The sequence below is a fragment of the Quercus lobata genome, chromosome 6 (assembly GCF_001633185.2).
Source record: "Quercus lobata isolate SW786 chromosome 6, ValleyOak3.0 Primary Assembly, whole genome shotgun sequence".
Lineage (NCBI taxonomy): Eukaryota > Viridiplantae > Streptophyta > Magnoliopsida > Fagales > Fagaceae > Quercus > Quercus lobata.
Genome location: NC_044909.1, coordinates 1,817,963 through 1,833,590, shown reverse-complemented (window position 1 = coordinate 1,833,590; position 15,628 = coordinate 1,817,963). Strand labels below are relative to the sequence as shown.

Below are 15,628 nucleotides of genomic sequence, written 5' to 3'. Positions count from 1 at the left end.
AAAAACCATAATACCTGTAAAAAAAACAGCAACGTATTCAACAGCAAAATCTTCCTCTTTACACGTGACATTTTAGATAATTATTGTTCATACAGATTTACCAAAAATGTTTTTGGATAAAGTTTAAAAAAAAATGTAAATAAGGTAATAAGTATTCAAGTTTAGAGCAAGACTTAGGTACAGTACTTAATTACTGTTCCTTAGGTTCCTCTTAAGATTCTATCATGTGGCTTTTTTCACATTAATGGAAGTGTATTTTTAAGTTAAGTAGTTACATGGTAGAATTTTAAGAGGGAAACTTAAGAAATAACACATAAGGTAATGTACATAAGTTTTTTCCTTAAGTTTAAAGTAAACACCTTCTCTGTTTTCTCCAAAAAAAAAAGTATCCATATATAATAAACTTTTATTCTTCTAAAAAAAAGAAACGTTTGTTAATACAGACTGTACTGAACGTAAAGCAATGGAATTGATCACAAGAAGGATCAATTACATTAGAATCTAATGAACCAACAGCAACAATGTAAGTGATCAGCAAAACTGTGAAGGTCACAAAAGAAGCAAAATATAAAACAATTTGTTTAAGGCAAGAATAGTATGGTTTGAACTACTTCCTATGATAATATTGCAATGTAGGCAAGTTCAATTTGTTGTCCTCATAATGCATTCATCTTTTTGACAGTTTTTAATCTCGTCCCTAATTCCTTCATCAGATGACTCTCAATTCCTTATATATAAACCAAACATTATATATAATTGAAGCTGTAATTTTCTTCTTGAATAACATATATATTCAAAATCTGCCCCAGCCACATATATATGAAACTTCCTTTCAAGAATTTCTAGCAAAAGTGTATCAAAAAAAAAAAAAAAAAAAAGTCTAGCAAAAGAAGAAATTACTAACCTTTGGCTGTAGATTTTCATAAATGAAGTAACAAAGGATTTTCTCCAAATAATATGTATAATGAGTTTGCCTGTGCACTCATTGGTATAATGAATTGGTGGCTTTGTAAGATAAAAAAAAATAGTGTAATATGGTGGAAGCCACTGATAACTGCCAATTCCATGCAAATTTTTAATGTATAAGAATGTGAAGTTTAATATTATGGTAGCCTTTCCCTTGTTATGTGCAATTAGTTTTTTTTTTTTTTTTTTTTTTTTTTTTTTTTTTTTTTTTTTTTTTTTTTTTTTCTGAAAGTGGTGAGAAAGATTCAAACCCACGTTCTCCTTCATGGGAGAACTGAGCAATGCAACTAAGTTACAAGGCTCTTGATTATATGGAATTAAGTAATAACGTGAAGAGGTCTATACACTACTAACATGGTAGAAGAATGTTGTGCTTCCTATTCCACTATTTTTTATTCGACAAAAATCAATAATATAAAGTTAACATTATTATCATTTTGTGAAACATGGTTCTGTAATTGACTGTACAACTTATTGTTCGTTATAAAAACAGTTATATAACCTGTGTGCTTATTTATTCGTGGATAAATTTGTAAAATAGAATATCCAAATCGTTCATTTAGGACCCTACTTAGGTGAGACCAGAACCCAGTACTGATCCTATAAGGCACCTCCCTCCACCCCCCCTTTCTCTTTCATGTTTAGTTATGACCATACTTAGGTGCTAATGTTGTCTGTTACCATTGCAAGGATGATGATTGCTAATGAGTAATGACAACATTCAACGTGTTACAATTCCCAAGATGAATGTGGCTTCTGCAGATTCAATATAGAAACATGGTTTAGTGTTTAGACATGAAACAGGAACGTTCTTTTTTAATAAGTGAAACATTGAAAGTTCACCAGTCACAAAAACTAATTGGGTCAAATCAATTCACCATGGCCTTTTTTGATATGCAGTTTGACTCCATCATTGATGGATGACCCTAATGATAGAATCACAAGAAAAGTTGAAGTTCTCAAAAGGAGATGCAACAAACTTTACATCATTCGTAGCAGTTTGTTGTGGTATAAATATGAATGAAAAGGAACAACATTCTATATAAGAAAATGACAAAGTTTAGCTACAAAATTGGTTATAACCTTTGAAACTCACTCAATAAAATAAATATTACTGCATATTTTGAAAATCTAACCATTGAATTACATGTTCTTTACGCTCTTAATACACATGTCAATTTTTGTGTCAATCAGATATTATTTACTATATAATCTATAATCTTATATTTTATGCATAATTTTAAATTACAAAAACTTGCAACTTTAAAAATTTATTGATGATATAGTTATTGATCTTTAAATTTCTTGAAATTTTGCAAACATTGAGGATAGAAGAAGAAGATGTAATCCAATGGTAGATTTGTCAAAATTCACCTTCAATAAAAAGATCTTGAGTGAGTTTGTAGCCTAAGGCTACAATCGATTTTGTAACTAAACTTTGTCCATAAGAAAATTAGAAAGGGAAGTAGTCCATCCTTTGTTCTTAGACAAATAAACAAAATATATAATGATTATCTAACATCTTGGGAATTTGTAGGCAGCTGATGGAACCCACCTCTACCCCTTTTGTTAAAAGTGAACTTCAATGCAACCATCAATGATGACAAAACAAAATTTTAAGGGACAAGTCCTGACTTTATTGATGTTTAGGATCCTCTTATAGCTGAATCCAAAGCAACCCTTCTTGGTCCAATTCAGTCCATTTTATCTACGTCGGTCCACTTCGGTCTTACTTGGTCTGTTCGGTCTTATTCCATCCATTTCAATCCAATTTAGTCTTTTCCGTCCATTTGGTCCACTTCTGTCCATTTCGTCTACTTTGGTATATTTGGTCCAAATCAGTCCACTTTAGTCCAATTCGGACTTATTCGGTCCATTGCGACCCATTCACTCTAGTTGGTTCAATTCAGTCCAACTCAGTCTAATTCGGTCCCCTATATTCCATTCAGTCCACTTAGTCCAGTTCGGTCCATTTTAGTCTGCTCGGTCACTTAGATCTTATTCGGTTCAATTCGGTCCATCAGTCCAATTGGTTCAATTTGGTCCACATCTGTCCATTTGGTTCAATTCAGTCCAATTTGGTCTTATTCGGTCCTTTTCAGTCAATTTCGATCCACTTTGGTTCATTCAATTCATTTTGGACTAATTGGGCCTTAAATTTATTCTTTTTATATGCTGCATTTTTAGTTTTGGGCTGAATTTTTTTTTGGGTCATGCTAACGAGTACTCTTAGGGCATTCATTAATAATTCATTTTGGGAAAGTTTTGATACCACTTTTATGGGAAATGAAAAAAACTGTCAAAATATTAATTACTTTTTTTTTCGTTTCACATAAAAACTTTCTTTAAATTGATTATTAACCAGTACCCTAAGGGCACTCGTTAGCATTTCTCTTTTTTTTTTCACAATTTGTTGGGGCCAAACTCTATAGTTTTGGGCTAAAAAATACAAATAAAATAGACATTATAAATTAGAGATAAGGGCCTAAAAATTCAAGTTTCAATACTGTAAGTATTATGCTTATATTTGGAAAGAGAAAAAAAATGCTACAATTTTAAACTTATTTAATAATTTAAACTTAATGTAACATGTTACATGTGTTCCATGGAATGAGAGTGTACATTTTTTTTTAATATTCTTGATATGCAAAAATTAGTCAACTGATTATGGTATATTTAAAACCCTTTTAATAACATCATCTCCATTTATATAATAAAAAAAAATTACAATTATTAAATTTAAATATTTTGATTAAATTATGTTTTTCATATATATATATATATATATTTATACTAATCTTCTAAAAAAACACCTAAAATTAAGGGTCGTCAATGGGCTGGCTCGGCCCATTTTTACTTAGCTCAGGGGCACAATGGGCTGGGCATAATGAGCTATTAACTAGTTAATGGGCCGGGTCGGGCTAGGCCGAAAGAGAAAACCCCAGCCCACGACCCTGCCCATGGGCAATGCCCATTTTGTCTAAAACGGGCTAGGCTACTAGGTTGGGCCTAATGGGCTACCTATGGGATTGTGTTAGCATATCATTTTATTATTTTTATAAAGAAATAATCATTTTTTATAAGAGAATAATCAATCTATTTTTTTTAAAGGAAAGAATCAAAGAATTTAATACTTAATTACATTTTTTTTTTTTGTTACAGTCAGATTAATTTATTTTATTTTATTTTTTTGTTGATGGAAACTTATTATTTAATTTTTTTTTAATTAAGGCTTCAAATAGTTTTTTATTTTTATCTTTAATAAAAAAAATATCAAATGGTTAATTCAAATTTGCTAGACTACTAGAAAAATATATATTTAATAAACAAAGTTTAGTACAATTACTTTAAGTATCTTAATGGTTGGAAGAGTTCTCTTAAGAAATTGTTCTACAATATTTCAAGATCAATCTTTCATACACCTCTTATATATTTTTGTTATAAATTCTAAGTTATTGGACTGGGCAACGGGTTGGGCCAACAGGCTGGGCTATTAGGCTAGCCCACCGGGTGCCAATGGGCATAAAAACTAGCCCACAGCCTAACCCACTGGGCTACCCATGGGCCTTAATAACAACGGGCCGGGTCGCCCATTAGCCCGATGGGCTGCTGGGTTTCTAGGTCGGGCCGTGGGCCATGTGCTATTTGATGACCCTTACCTAAAATTAAGAGATATGCTTCCATAATAATGATAGGAATGAGATGTTTTTTCAAACTAAATTCACCGAAGTGCTCCTTAAAAAATTTGAAAAATATAACCAAAAATTAATTTAAAAAATTTACATGGTAATTGATTTTTATGAAGTCAAGTACCATTTAAAAAATAAATAAATAAAAAAACACCTACTTGGTTTAGTCATTTTAAAAAATCAATAGTCGTTTAACATGCCACGTCTCTCCTTCTAATACTAGCATCCATTTTTAATACTACTCGCTAATCTCACCCCTCTCTCTCTCTCTCTCTCTCTCTCTTTCTCAACATGGATCCACTCTCGGTGGTCCGCGACTACACGATCCAAAACGAGCTGGATCAAATCGTCAGGTACAACGACGAGTTTCAGTTTGGGTTACTCTAGTACCAATCAACTACACGCCAACTATAGATGAAGTCAAAAAATCTAAAGATTTACTAGAAGATATGACCATAGGAAAATATCTTGTTGTATTGCATATCAAGTCAGAAAATCTAAAGATTTACTAAAAAGACATGACCATAAGAAAATATCTTGATGTGCTGTATGACTTATGTTTACTAGCAGATGACATTTCTTTGCGATCATAACAAGAATTTCACAATCTCTAACCAAATGGAGGGATAGGATCCGCATGCGTGAAGCTTGGTGGATCCTTGTAAACAGTATGGCTCCCACGAATTAAAAAAGTTGTACATATCCATGCATTATTGGGACACCTCTTCATGTATTATTGTACTTTGAGACTTGTATTGTACAAGTTAAATGAAACAACAAGAACTAGCGAGTCATACCAAAACACAAATTTTATTAATTCAACATGATGAAGGCAACTAGGCAAGACTGTCAACGTTTGCTCTTTCACTCCACACTCTTCCTCTTTTCTTTTTTTTGAGCAAACACTCTTCCTCTTCTATATAATACTAGGAAAGGCTCTGATTAGTCTTCTTGCACGCACAAACTGGTACAATAATGCTTCACATTGTGAGTGAAATAATTGGCCGACACTTCACATAACTGTTCATGGATCATTTGACATGGTTGGATGCTGCACATATCAGACGGTCAACAACAAATTAAATTTCAAATACTTGAGCACTAATCAATCAGCATTAACACACGTTACCAGAGTCAAATCAGCTCTACCTTTATTCTAGACTTTTAATTCAGCTGTGATTAACATACAGAAAGCATCTGACTGCAGCTTAATGGCTTAGAAAACATGGAGAAACCTTGATGGCTTTAGAAAACATACAGAAGATTTCGGTCATCCACATAAATTAAGCAAACATGTGAAGCTTCGTACTAGAATTGGGTGGGGTGCGCCAGGCCTGTGCAGTAGTGCAACGCATGGGCGACGCTTGAGAGCCCCAGTAGCAAGCTACTGTGGTGGGCTCTTCCCCTCAAGAAATAAATTTAATATCGTGTGGGCCGATGACCCACATATCAGATATTAAACTGATAAGAACAGATACTACACTTGATCTTAGCCAAAAGGCCGAGAAAGGTATGAGTGTTTCTGTCACACATGCCATCTTTTATTGTCAAACTCGTCCTGGTTCTCCTTTTCTGGAGGCAGTGTGGGACAATACTGCGGTAACCTATGTACACTTCTTTTAGATCTAATTTTGTATTTCTGGCTGAGATGTCTAATACAAAGCTCAAAGTTAAACCAGTTTTGTATTAACAGATTCGATTCTTGTGAGTGAGCCTGATTAGGCTATTGAGTCTAAAACAGATCGAAACTTTGGGTATAATAAATAATTTACGAGATTATCAAAATGATGCTCCGTAAGTGGCTGTCCAGAGAAAAAAAAAAAAAAAGAATAGGTGATTTTTTGCAGCATTAAATGGCCGGAAATGTGGCCTGTTACCATTGCAAGGATGATGGATGCTAATGACAACATTCAATGTGCTACAATTCCCAAGATGATTGTGGCAACTGCAGATTCACAATATAGAAATATGGTTTAGATAATGCGAATGTTTTGATTTAAGATTTTGAAAGTAAAAAGAACATTTAAACTATATCATTTATTAACTAAAAATTTTACAAAGTGACATGATTGATTAGTTTCACATCAATAATAATACAAAATTTACTACATAAGTCTTACAAATCTATATCTATATATCTATATAATATTTAAAAGTTGAAGTGCAACATTTATTGTTGTTAGTTACTTTTGAGCCACATTAACATAAAACTTTGATCCATTCAGTCAGTTGGGTCCACTTTAGTCCGTTCGGTACAATTAGTATATTCAGTTTTATTTGATCCACTTCGGTTCAATTCAATCCAATTCGGTTTTATTCTGTCCATTTTGGTCCCCTTTGGTCGACCTTGGTCTTATTCGGTCTATTCAATCCAATTAGGTCTTATCGGTCCATTCTATCTATTTGGTCCACTTCGGTTCATTCAATTCATTCCAATACTATAGTCCATTTGGTCCACTTCGGTCAATTCCTTATACTTCAGTCCACTTCAGTCTTATTCAGTTTAATTTGGTCAATTCAGTTTACTCCGGTCCATTTCAATCTCTTTCGATCCATTCAGTCCACTTGGTCCACTTTAATCTTATTCAGTCCAATTAAGTCAATTTAGTCCACTTGGTCTAATTCGGTGAACAACTGTCCATTTGGTTCACTTCGGTTCAATTCAGTCTTATTCGATCCATTTTGGATTAATTCAGCCTAAAATTTATTCTTTGTAGGTTTCATTTTTAGTCTTGGGCTGAAAAAAAAATTTGGGCCAAACTCTTTATTTTAGAACTAAAAAATACCAAAAAAAAAAAAAAAGCATTAGAAATTAGAAATATAAACCATAAAAATGCAATAAAAATAATAAATATTCCAAAGATTACCTTCAAATTCAAGTTTTAATGATATAAACATACTTATATTTGGAAAGAAAAAAAAAATGCTACAATTTTGAATTTATATAATAATTTAAATTTAATATAACATGTTACATGTGTTCCATGAAATGGAGGTACAATTTTTTTTTTTTTTTAATATTCTTAATATGTATAAATTAGTCAACTGCTTATGGTATATTTAAAAAGGTTTTTTTAATAACATCATCCCTATTTATATCAAATAATATTATAATTATGTAATTTAAATACTCTGTTAGGTTTTAAAAGTTTAGAATAATGGGCAAATTGTGAACACAAACTTGTCTAGATATAGATCCTAGAGTCTATAGGTATTATTAGACAATGCTCAATATGATACAAGTCAAGATTTAAGAACATACAAGCTGCAGAAAGGAGAATTCGAAATCTACCTGGTTCAATCGATCGAAAGACAAGCTCGACCGATCAAAATACGTATCTGCAAAATTCTATTTTAGCCCAAACTCTACTTAAATATATTGGGTTTCAAGTAAAACACTACTAGTATATAAAGGAAACTCTAAACACGTTTTTATAAGGTTTTTCAAAGAGAGAAGAGTGTGCCTCTTTTGCAGTTAGGATTTTGTACCCAAAAAGCTCTCTCATGTCTTTTACCAGTGTTATTCCTTGAAAAATCTCAAGATTTGGTGTTGTAGAAGTTACTACATTCTCTAGTCATCAAAGGTGCTGATGACCTAAACCTTCAAGGGTGGTCTTGGAGTCACAAACAAGAGAGTTTATGTTTTTTATCACAAGTGTGGGTGCTTGTGTTGCAAGGGCCTAACAGGGAAGGAGTCCGTAAATTCGGAGTTTGCACGTGGTCGTGTCAGTAAGTTCTACATTTGGTGCTAATAGGATATTAGTGGTCTAAGTCTTATTGTAAACTTTGATTCTCTATAGTGGATTTGCTTTTTACTATAAGAATATCTAGGTTAAATCCTCCCAAGGTTTTTTACCGGTTTGGTTTTCCTGAGTCATCATATCATTGTGTTATTTATTTTCTGCTGCTTTACATGACATGACTTTATTGTTTTAAGCTAGATCTGAATAATAAACCTAAGTATGCACTTAGTTAATTGATTAGGTTAAACAATTTAGTTTACAAGGGTGTAAAAACGTACATACTCATACTTTAAAAGGAGAAGCTATGAATGTGATCCTTCCACTTGAAAATTCCTTGGCTTTCCCCATTGGTGAGGCAAATTGTGTCTTAAAACCTTTTCTGATTGGTCCATAAATCGTACATAATGGTGTTCTTAAGACTAAGTGATGTGATTCCAATATAATAGGAATATAGGATTCCTAAAACTAATCTTCTAAAAAAAAAACACCTAAAATTAAGAGATGTGCTTCCATAATAATGATAGGAATGAGATGTTTTTTCAAACCATATTCACAGAAGTGTTCCTTAAAAATTTTGAAAAATATAACCAAAAATTAATTAAAAAAATTTACATGGTAATTGATTTTTATGAAGTCAAGTACCATTAAAATAAACAGCCGCCTACTTTGTTTAGTCATTTAAAAAAAAGACAGTCGTTTAACATGCCACCACTCTCCTTCTAATACTAGTATCCATTTTCAATACTACTCACTAATCTCTCTCTCAACATGGATCCATTCTCGGCAGTCCGCGACTACACGATCCGAAACGAGCTGGATCGGATCGTCCGGTACAACCACGAGTTCCGGTTCGGGTTACTCTAGTACCAATCAACTACATGCCAACTATAGATTTACTAGAAGACATGACCGTAAGAAAATATCTTTGATGTATTGTATGACTTTTCTTCACTAGCAGATAAAATCTGCGCCTAAAGGTTGGTGGATTCTTGTAATCAGCAAGGTGCTAGCCATACCATACTTCGTAAAAAGATATAGACGCCCACGAATTAAAAAAGTTGTACATATCCACGCATTATTGGGACACCTATTTATGTATTATTGTAGCATGAGACTTGTATTGTACTACGAGTTAAATGAAGCAACAAGAACTAGGGAGTTATACCAAAACACAAAACTTTATTGATTCAACATGATAAAGGCAACTAGGCAATAGACTGTCAACGTTTGCTTTTTCACTTCACACTCTTCCCCTTTCATAATCACTAGGAAAGGCTCTGATGAGTCTTCTTGTACAATAATGCTTACAACCAGACTTCACATGGTGAGTACAATAATTGGCTTACACTTTAGATAACTGTTCAATAACTTGTCTGACATTTCAAACAACTCGGATGCTATGGGAATGCATTTACTTTCATAAAGACTCGAAGGATGCAGATGCACTCTACATGGATCATTTGACATAGCATTAAATTTCAAATACCTGAGCACTTATCAGTCAGCATTCCAGAGTCAAAATCAGCTCTACCTTCATTCTACTCTTTTGATGAGCTTAACGGCTGAGAAAACATACAGAAAATTTGGGGTCATCCACATAAAACAAACATGTGAAGCTTTAAACTAGATTTTGGTGGGATGCGCCAGCCCAAGCTATAATGCAACGCATGGGCGACGCTTAAGAGCCCCAGTAGCAAGCTACTGTGGTGGGCTCTTCCCCTCAAGAAATATATTTAATATCGTGTGGGCCGATGACCCACATATCAGATATTAAACTGATAAGAACAGATACTACACTTGATCTTAGCCAAAAGGCCGAGAAAGGTATGAGTGTCTCTATCACACATGCCATCTTTTATTGTCCAACTCGTCCTGGTTCTCCTTTTCTGGAGGCGGTGTGGGACAATACTGCGGTAACCTATGTAAACTTCTCTTACATATAATTTTGTATTTCTGGCTGAGATGTCAAATACAAAGCTCAAAGTTCAACCAGTTTTGTATTAACAGGTTCGATTCTTGTGACTGAGCCTGATTAGGCTATTGAGTCTAAAACAGATCGAAACTTTGGGTATAATAAATAATTTACGAGATTATCAAAATGATGCTCCGTAAGTGGCTGTCCAGAGAAAAAAAAAAAAAAAGAATAGGTGATTTTTTGCAGCATTAAATGGCAGGAAATGTAGCCTGTTACCATTGCAAGGATGATGGATGCTAATGACAACATTCAATGTGTTACGATTCCCAAGATGATTGTGGCAACTGCAGATTCACAATATAGAAATATAGTTTAGATAATGCGAATGTTTTGATTTAAGATTTTGAAAGTAAAAAGAACATTTAAACTATATCATTTATTAACTAAAAATTTTACAAAGTGACATGATTGATTAGTTTCACATCAATAATAGTACAAAATTTACTACATAAGTTTTACAAATCTATATCTATATATCTATATAATATTTAAAAGTTGAAGTGCAACATTTATTGTTGTTATGTTACTTTTGAGCCACATTAACATAAAACTTTGATCCATTCAGTCAGTTGGGTCCACTTTAGTCCGTTCGGTACAATTAGTATATTCAGTTTTATTTGATCCACTTCGGTTCAATTCAATCCAATTCGGTTTTATTCTATCCATTTTGGTCCCCTTCGGTCCACCTTGGTCTTATTCGTTCTATTCTATCCAATTAGGTCTTATCAGTCCATTCGGTCTATTTAGTCCACTTCAGTTCACTCAGTCCATTTCGATACTTCGGTCCATTTGGTCCACTTCGGTCCATTTAATACTTCAGTCCACTTCAGTCTTATTCAGTCTAATTCGGTCCATTCAGTTCCCCAATTTGCCGCTGAATTCTTCAATTATTGCGTCTGAGCCATTTCCCCCGAATTTCTCTAAACAAAACAACACCCAATTGCTCAATCATGAGATCGTTGATTTCATGAGGGTGATGGTGCCATTGAAGGATCGAGAATCATTGTTGGAGTGTAAGTAGAGGGATTAAATTATATAATTTAAATATTTTAATTAAATTTTGTTTTTCATATATATTTTACTATGTATTGTTGTTGAGTGCAAAATACATATCCATGCATTATTGGGACACCTATTCATGTACTACTGTACTATGAGACTTGTATTGTCCCTCAAGTTAAATGAAGCGACAAGAACTAGGGAGTTACACGAAAACACAATTTTAATTGATTCAACATGATAAAGGCAACTAGGCAAGAGACTGTCAACGTTTGCTCTCACTTCACACTCTTCCCCTTTCTTAATTACTAGGAAATTAAAGGCTCTGACGAGTCTTCTTGCACAATAACGCTTACAACCAGACTTCACATGGTGAGTACAATAATAGGCTTACACTTCAGATAACTGTTCAATAACTTGTCCAACATTTCAAACAACTCGGATGCGATTGGAATAATTGCATTTACTTTCATAAAGACTCGAAGGATGCAGATGCACTCTACATGGATCATTTGACATAGTTGGATGCTACACACATCAGACGGTCAACAATACATTAAATTTCAAATACTTGAGCACTTATCAATCAGCATTCCAGAGTCAAAATCACCTCTACCTTCATTCTACACTTCTGATGAGGCTGTCATTAACATACAGAAAGCTTAATGGCTACAGAAAATTTGGGCCATCCACATAAAGCAAACATGTGAAGCTTTGAACTAGAATTGGGTGGGGTGCGCCAGGCCCGAGCTATAGTGCAACGCATGGGCGACGCTTAAGAGCCCCAGTAGCAAGCTACTGTGGTGGGCTCTCCCCCTCAAGAAATAAATTTAATATCGTGTGGGCCGATGACCCACATATCAGATATTAAACTGATAAGAACAGATACTACACTTGATCTTAGCCAAAAGGCCGAGAAAGGTATGATTGTTTCTGTCACACATGCCATCTTTTAATGCCCAACTCGTCTTGGTTTTCCTCTTCTGGAGGCAGTGTGGGACAATACTGCGGTAACCTATATACACTTCTTTTTTACATCTAATTTTGAATTTCTGGCTGAGATGTCAAATACAAGCTCAAAGTTAAACCAGTTTTGTATTAACAGATTCGATTCTTGTTATTGAGTCTGATTAGGCTATTGAGTCTAAAACAGATCGAAACTTTGTGTATAATAAATAATTTACGAGATTATCAAAATGATGCAGCGTACTGTCCAGAGAGAGAAAGGAAAAAAAATAATAATAATAATAATAGAGAAATTTTTGCAGCATTAGTAGCAGGAAATGTAGCCTGTTACCATTGTAAGGATGATGGATGCTAATGACAACATTCAATATGTTACGATTCCGAAGATGATTGTGGCTTCTGCAGATTCAATATAGAAACATTATGGTTCAGAGTTAATTTATACATGACACAAGGAACATTCTTCTTTAATCAAATAATAATATCTTTTGAATAATTCATTTTATGAATATTTTCATTTAAAAATTTTAAAGTAAAAAGAACATTTAAAGTTTTAAACCATATCATTTTTTAACTAAAAATTTTTAAAAAGTGACATGATCAATTAGTTTCACATTAACAATAATACAAATTTTACTACATATAAGTCTTACAAATTTATATTTATATAATATCTAAAAATTGAAGTGTAATATTTATTTTTGCTACTCTACATTAGTCTATTCGGTCAATTGGGTCCACTTCAGTCCATTCGGTCCAATTTGGTCAATTCATTCAATTTGGTCCAATTTATTCCATTGGTTTCACTTTTCTCCAATTCAGTTTTATTCAGTCCATTTTATTCAACTTCGGTCCATTCACTTGGTCCAATTTGGTCCACTTTGATCTTATTTGGTAAATTGGTCCATTTCAGTCCATTTAGTCGAATTCAATCTTATTCGGTCCATTCGATCCAATTCAGTCCAATTTAGTCATATTTGGTCAACTTCGGTCCATTCCATTTACTAGGTCCATTCGGTCTTGTTCCGACAATTCGATCCAATTCTGTCTTATCGGTCCATTTAGTCCATTAAGTCTACTTGGGTCTATTCGGTCCTATTCAGTCCACTTCAGTCCTTTCGGACCATTTGGTAGACTTCAGTCCACTTTGGTGTTATTCAGTTCAATACGGTCACATTTAGTCCACTTAGGTCCATTCAGTCTTCTTGGTCCAATTCGGTCCACATCTATGCATTTGGTTTATTTTGGTCTAATTTGGTCTTATTCGGTCCATTTTGGACTAATTGTGACTTAAATGTATTCTTTTTGTAGGTTGCTTTTTTAGTTTTGGGTTTTTTTTTTTTTTTTCCAACAAATTTTTTTGGGCCAAAATTTTTAGTTTTAGGCTAAAAATTAGGCATTAGAAATTAGAGATAGGGGCCCCAAAAATGAAATAAAAATAATAAATATTCCAAAGATTATCTTAAAATTCAAGTTTCAATAGTATAGACATTACACTTTTATTTGGAAAGAAAAAAAATGCTATAATTCTAAATGTATATAACAATTTATAATTAATGTAACATGTTACATGTTGGAATGAGGGTGTACATTTTTAAAAAAAAAAATATTCTTGATATGTTCAAATTAGTCAATTGATTATGGAATATTAAAAGGCCTTTTAATAACATCATCTTCATTTATATATATACCACTATGTATTGTTGTTGAATGCAAAATACATTATATGTTCCATTACATAAAACTTATAAAAATAGAAAATACTTTTAAATAACACATGCACTATTTAACCTACAAATTTTACATTATATTCTTATCAAATAATTATATTACATTTTCTCCGGTTTGCGACTAGCATGGATGAAAATGAAAAACATTCTTAAAGAAATTAGAAAGGGAAATAGTTGATCCTTTATTTTTCGACAAATAAACAAAATAATCATATAACATCTTCGAATTAGGGATGGCAATGGGGTGGGATGAGGCCGAAGGATGGGGTCTTCACCCCGTCCTGAATGGTTTTGTCTTACCCCATTCTCGCCTCCTCCTGCATGATGGGGCAAATTTCCTTGCCCCATCCCCACCCCTTAGGGCTTCACAAGGCCCCAACCCGCATTGCAAAACTTTACTTCAAATTAATATGTCACACCTTGCTACATAGCTATTAAATTTTTTATTTTTAAATAAATAAAAAAAAAATAAAAAAAAATAAAAAAAAAAAACTTGTTTCATTAATAAAAATATACTTAAAATTACAATTAAATTATCAAAATAAATTTTAATAAGAACTGAATAATTTTATCCAAAGTGTTTAACAATATAATATCACAACAAAATAAAATAAAATAATCTTAATATTCATGCATTTAAATACTTAGTAATACAAACTAAGTTTTTAATACTAATAGAGCGGGGTGGGGCTAAAAAGCCTAAACCCATCCCCACCCCGCCTAAATGTGTAAAAAAAAAAAAAATCTTGCTCCATTTTTGCCCCACCAGCTTTGCAAAGCAAGAAAAAACTCTCGTGGGGTGGGACGGATCAGGGCAGGGCAAGGAGAAATTATCAAGCCTACTTGAGATTTTGTAGGTTCAAAGGCCAAAAGAAGTAGTTATAAGTAGTTATTGGAACTCACCCGTACGCCTTTTTTTTATAGTTAACTTCAATGCAACCATTAGTGAGGACAAAGCTTATAGTAGCAGTTGGCAAAAATAATAAAGGAGAAGTCATCTTTGTTTAGACTGAGTTTATTGATGTTTAGGATCCTCTTATAGCTGAAGCCAAAGCAAAACTCATTTTTGTAGAAATATCAGAGGCTTTAAGAATATAAATACACAAACTTTGACAGGATATGTTTATTGCACACGTTATTTCTAGAGCAAAATTGTGTCTTGAAACCTTTTCTGATTGGTCCATAAATCATACATATTGAAATTTTGTCAAAATTGAACTTGAAACGGTCTTACAATTTTGGCTTAAAAAGTAGACTTGGCAAACAAATCGGTTGGTCATGCTTTGGTTTAACACAGTATGGTACAAGTCAAATTGAGTATGTGTCAAAACAATTTTGGACCATCGGATTGTTATTTGTACGATTCTTACTGTGTCTTTTATACATAAATCCTTAAGTTTATAATTCAATAATCATTAATTCAATAATTCCATTAAAAAAAGAGATACACACACGTAATCTTATAATCTTATGCATATTTGTAGAGCTATTTACTTGATCGCAGACATTTTTGGAACACCTCTAACAGAAGAATAAATAGACAATTATTAAAGAACTTAT

General features: G+C 33.0%; 1 long non-coding RNA gene and 3 other non-coding genes across 4 annotated transcripts; all 4 read right to left on the bottom strand.

Annotated features, from left to right (window-relative positions):
• Positions 1-5,543: 5,543 nt before the first annotated feature.
• Positions 5,544-6,188, bottom strand: LOC115950865. Its single transcript, XR_004083139.1, has 2 exons — positions 5,805-6,188; positions 5,544-5,706 (listed from the first exon to the last, which is right to left on the bottom strand). It is a non-coding gene; the product is annotated as an uncharacterized LOC115950865 (long non-coding RNA).
• LOC115951082 lies at positions 5,974-6,169 on the bottom strand. The gene has a single exon (XR_004083218.1). It is a non-coding gene; the product is annotated as a U2 spliceosomal RNA (small nuclear RNA).
• Positions 6,189-10,031: 3,843 nt separating the features above from the next.
• Positions 10,032-10,226, bottom strand: LOC115951063. The gene has a single exon (XR_004083199.1). It is a non-coding gene; the product is annotated as a U2 spliceosomal RNA (small nuclear RNA).
• Positions 10,227-12,101: 1,875 nt separating this feature from the next.
• Positions 12,102-12,297, bottom strand: LOC115951079. The gene has a single exon (XR_004083215.1). It is a non-coding gene; the product is annotated as a U2 spliceosomal RNA (small nuclear RNA).
• Positions 12,298-15,628: the final 3,331 nt, after the last annotated feature.